At 34.9% G+C, this 5,644-nt stretch overlaps 1 pseudogene; it reads left to right on the top strand.

The window, feature by feature from the left end:
- The first annotated feature begins 2,572 nt into the window (after positions 1-2,572).
- On the top strand, positions 2,573-3,771 carry LOC148625491 (uncharacterized; annotated as a pseudogene).
- The last annotated feature ends 1,873 nt before the right edge of the window (positions 3,772-5,644 follow it).

Below are 5,644 nucleotides of genomic sequence, written 5' to 3'. Positions count from 1 at the left end.
TTAGTTTCTATTGAACAATGAAAAGTTCATTATGATAATAAAGGATAGGACACTCGTTAAACCAACCCGGCTTATATCATTTGTTAATCTATAATACCTTTATTGCCGACTTTGAACTTGATCTTTGTAATGTATGAAAATAAACCGATTAAAAAAAACAAAGAACACCAGTTAAAATGTTTTAAAATAGACTAAACATATTTTTTTCTTTCTTCTAAACACGATGATTATGTGATAAGTATTTGGCATTGACGAAAATTTGTTTGCTCCGTGGCGAGTTCCTTGTCTTGATACCTCCGACTGAACTGAATATGTCACATAAGCCATAAATATAGCTGACAAACACGCCAACACATACTAAACAGTGAGAACGCTCACTGTTCAGTGGCGGATCCAGAGTTTTAGGTAAGCCCCCCCCCCCCACTAAAAAAAAAATTCTTGACCGGTGAGGATCACAAAGTGAGTGTATTTCATGATTTAACACACACAATTTTTTGCCCCCCACCCCCCCCCTTGGATCCGCCAGTGCTGTGGTATAAAGTTACTTTTTCATAGCATAATAATTTATTCTAAAACTCTGCATATTAAAATGATAATAGGATATACACTTGCAAATGTATATTTCATTAGCAAGAAGACAAGATTTTGTCAGTTAACGATTTCTTGTCGTGGGGAGTTAACTGAATCCGTAATTAAATACAATCAATGTTAACATTGTTCATGCCCTTAAATAAGGAATTTTACTTATATTTGGATACCTGTATTATCTCTTCACTATAAGAAACAAAAACTTTGGTTTTATATAACCATTTATATTACACTCATTTTAATCATTGGTCATAACATTTTTACAACAGATATGATCTACAAACTTGTTCTTTTGTTGTTATTGAATTTATTTGTAAATTGTTTTTTTTTTTTAGCACAATGTTTGAATTTGCCGCGCATGCTTTGGGGTTTTTCGGTGGGCCTCCATACGATCCCGCAGTCTCGATTTGATGAGACACGCTCCTAGTGCAAAAATTTGCTAATGGCGACACGCTGTTTTTGTCGGCTTTGAAAGTAAAATGGCGACTGGAGCCGATACTCCAGGTAATTTCAAAGACCTGATAGAAGGGTTAAGACGAGGAAAGGACAGAAGACCCGATTTAGACGACGTTGCAAATGCAGCAATTTCAATTCATGTTATCGTGTAGATTGCAAAATGATGCATAATTGTGCAATTTGTTTTTTCTAGTGCTCACTCTGCGTTAAATGGTCACAATCAACCAATGATGAGACCAAAAAACCAGGAATTGCCTCAAAATCGGGACTAGTTGTGGAGCCGAAGGTTACATCCGCGATTAACACACTGCATTTCGAGGCTTGGTGTCGCCTATTACCTATGGAAACAGAGGACCGAGAATTTATTTTAGATGGAGTAAAAAATGGCTTTCGTTTATGTACAAAATTTGGCCCGCATTATCCAACCAAACGTGAAAATTATGCATCAGCATTTAAAGTGCGCGAAAAAAGTAGAATTCAGCTACGAAATGAGCTTGCTTTAGGAAATTATGTGATTACTAAAATGATTCCAACTATTGTGAGCTCACTAGGGGCTGTCCGAAAACCAAATGGTGAAATACGTTTAATTCATGACACTAGTCGGCCCGTAGGAATTTCCCTCAATTCTTATACAAGTGATACAAATTGTTTATATATGGATATGCGACACGCTTTAAAACTTATTAAACCAAATAGTTTTCTTGCAAAATTTGACCTTAAAAGTGCGTATAGATCCGTTAAAATGTCACAAGTTAGATCATGAATACACCGGCTTAAAATGGACCTTCACAAGTGATGACATTCCTTATTACATGTATGATTCTAAACTTCCATTTGGCCATTCGCAAAGCCCAAAAATTTTTCAAATGTTGAGAGGGTCAGTTTGTAACATTATGAAATGTATATACAATGTAACATGTATTGCTTATTTAGACGTTTTTTTAATTATTTCAGAAACTACGTATGATTGTTGTAGGGATTTGCTTTTATTGGTTCGCACATTGAGACAATTAGGTTTTAACATAAATTATTTGAAGGTAGAAGGTCCAGCACAGCGAATAACTTTGTAGGCATAATAATCGATACCCGTGATTTGACACTTACCTTGCCAGAGCAGAAGCAATCTGAATTTTATAGCCCTCTGTTGTCCTTTGAAAAACGCAAACATGCAAATGTTAAACAACTTCAGTCACTTTGCAACAAGTTAAACTGGACTTGTCAAATGGTGAAAGGTGGTAGAACGTTTCTGAGACGTTTAATTGACGCTATTTCTAATGTAGAACACCGCAGTGACAAAGTGTTATTATCTGCCTAATTTTCATGCTGACATTTCTTGGTGGATTCAATTTATGAAGGTTTTCAATGGCACAGTGAAATTTATGGACTCGAACAAAATCACTTCGTTACAAACTGACGAGTCTTCATTAGGAGACGCTGGCTATTACAATAGAGATATTTGGAGATGTCAATTGGTCTATTGACTTGCCAGTTATTCAAAATGAACATATCAATATTAAAGAAACTGCTGCTGTCATCTTTACTTCGCTGGGGACATTTTTGGACAAATAAAACTGTTATGGTGTTTACGGACAATATGACGACCAAATGTATTTTGAACAAGGGGTCGTCAAGAACAAGTGGCTGATAAGTTTACTGGAACTTTGCTTTGGTTGTCCGCTATGTATAATTTTGACATTCAGGCAAAATTTTTGAGAGGGCGTTACAACTTTATTGCCGATACCGCCTCACGTCTTCACGAAGAAGGTCAACTTTCGAGACTTTATGATATATTGACTAGATACAGTTGTATTCCATTTACGGTACATGAACCATTAAGACATGTTTCGTTTGCAAATGTGCAAATATGCAAAAAAATATGCAAATATGATAGCGGACTTGAAGATCGCCGTTGGACGATTGAAAGGAATGGGGTGGGCTGAATCAACAGCTGGAACGTACGCCACGCACCTGAATACGTATCTTCAGTTTTGCGACGAGTACAAACTGTAGCCGGTACCATGTGACCAGAAGACTATTGAGATTTATATCGCATATTTAGTGGACAAGAAACATTTCGCATATAGTTCTTTTCGCTCCTACTTGAACATTATATCTGTTTTACATAAGATGCACGATATACAGAATCCTATTTCTAACTCTTGGAATATACAGCACTTACTAACGGGTGTGAAAAGAGAATTAGGAACAAGTCAATCCTGCAAAGCGCCAGTTACGCCGGAACTGTTATTGAATTTAAGGAACATTCTTGATTTGTAAAACCACAACAATATTGTTTTTGGGGTATGCTTTTACGTTTAAAAGTAGTTAAAACGCTTCAATCTCGATCAAAACCAATAGAAGTGGTACGACCTTGTTTAAGTAATCACCCGTTATGTCCAGCTACAGCCATGTCTCATGTATTAGCTTTAGCCGGAGATCCTCTGGACCTCGTTTTTCTCTTGTCAGATAAGTCATGTTTAACATATACTGTTTTTTTTAAATGCCTTTCGTTTTGCTCTGCAAAATTTACATGTAGATACCGCAAGCTATGGTGGTCATTCCTTTCGCCGTGGTGCCGCTACTTGGGGCTCAAAAGCAGGTCTCTCTGACAACGAGATTAAGTTACTATGATATTGGTCAAGTGATTGCTTCACAAGATATATAGACAGTGATGTTGATCAACGTTTAAAAGCTATTTCCTCCGTCTGTACCCTCTTACCCCGTTAAAATTCTTCTTTGGGTTTGGGACTTTTTTCTTACATGTATCTGTTTATCAATACAGGAGGCATGTTTGCAATTGGGGGGGAGGGGTTTGTTTGCTTGGGGGTACCAAGCTATTAAATTTGCCATATTTATTGTTATATATATATGCTTATCAAAGTAGTAATCATACAAAGTAGGTAAAGTGTGGTTTTTTTTCCTTCACAAATAAACCAAGTACATGGGAAAATTCCGGTTTAGGCCTTTTTGTACAAATTGTTTACTGTTTTTTTATTTTATTTTTGGCTTACATCCAATTGTTTTACATCATTTTTATTATGTACTTTGGAAGGGCGTAGTGATTATGCTAAGTACCCGTAAGGGATCCACCTATTATATCCGTCGCTCCCCTTCACCACTGAATGCAACTTTCACGGAATCTTTATTACATGTTCCCAATGTGCAAATCTTTTTAAGATTTTGATCCGAATCAATTTCGGGGTTTCAAATAGCAAAATATGGACTTAGTCATTTATAAATGCGGGGACATTGGGGACCCATGTCTTATCTGTTACTCTGTAACACCATTGAACGGAAGTTGAATGGCGGTCAGGAGTTGCATGTTATCAATGGGGGAGTGGGCGTATCAAGTTTATGATGCTCAGAACTTGCATTTCACAAAACGATAATCAAAGTTAAGTACCTTCAATAAATTACTTCAGTTTATTGAGGGCTCTACAGTCGTATTGTCAGAATATATACTTAACAATTGATCCAATATACACTTTTAATTCCCCATAAAATATGATGTTTTGTGTTATTAATTATCTTTTAGAATATACTTTTAACTCATATTTAATTTTAAAAGCCGATATAAAGAATGTAAAAATTCTGAAAATTAATATACCTAAAACATTTTACATAAACTGTGCAGTGTTTTCTACGTTAGATAAATTGATGCTTTATTGCATAGTGCTGCTAAATACTAAATATGACTTAAAATAAAAATTATCGGGTGTTTACCTTTTCGGACCTAGTAATATGCAGATTTCGTTTTTTTTTTTTTTTTTTTTTTTTTTTTTTAAATACCTGATTTGCAATAGAAATAAAAACAATATCAAGCACCTTTAATTTTGAGGCATTAATTCATTAATTTACTTAAACAGAAATTCACAATTTTAAACCTTTTTGAGTTTTTAAATAAAAAAAACTTTAAAAAACAACAAATATTAAAACCAACAAACATAACACAAAGCAAAAACAAATATAAAACAAAGCTCCATAAAGGAACTAACGCGTGTTTGCAATCGTTTTAAATAGTGGTGTTTAGAACACGTATTTTCATGACAAAATAAAGGACACTTCAAAGAGAAGTTAATATTTCGTAAAATTAAAATATGTCTTTAGAAACTGCATTAATAACGTATGTAAAACTAAAGTAGAGCATCCTTAAGTTATTATTTGGTCGGAATTTCTACCATCATTTGATTTAATCTTGCGCTATACGTATTTTTATCTACAAAATCTATCAAATGATAGTGATTGACTTTTTTATGTGTGTGAATGATAATATACTACGCGCGTTAACGATAATATTTTTATGTTTTGACATCTTTATATAACGACATCGTAAAAAACGGTTTAACGTATGTTTACCTAATGTTGATATACATGTATTTGATTTTCCCTATTTCATACTGAGATACCACACATCGGACGGTAGACAGGGAGAGATGGGTCGGGAGAAAGGAGAGAAGGGATAAGAGAAAGGAGTGAAGGGTGGGAGAAAGTTGAAAGGTTCCCCTTGTACGCCCTTCACATATGTCTAATAAAACATTAGTCCCATGTGGTTCCTATAGTACATGTAGTGATGAGTTCTGTACCCTAACAAATTATAATG

The sequence above is a fragment of the Perna viridis genome, chromosome 2 (genome assembly GCF_037379345.1).
Source record: "Perna viridis isolate PV_CMFRI_1.1 ecotype Kerala chromosome 2, ASM3737934v1, whole genome shotgun sequence".
NCBI lineage: Eukaryota > Metazoa > Mollusca > Bivalvia > Mytilida > Mytilidae > Perna > Perna viridis.
This window is presented reverse-complemented; position numbering and strand designations above follow the sequence as displayed.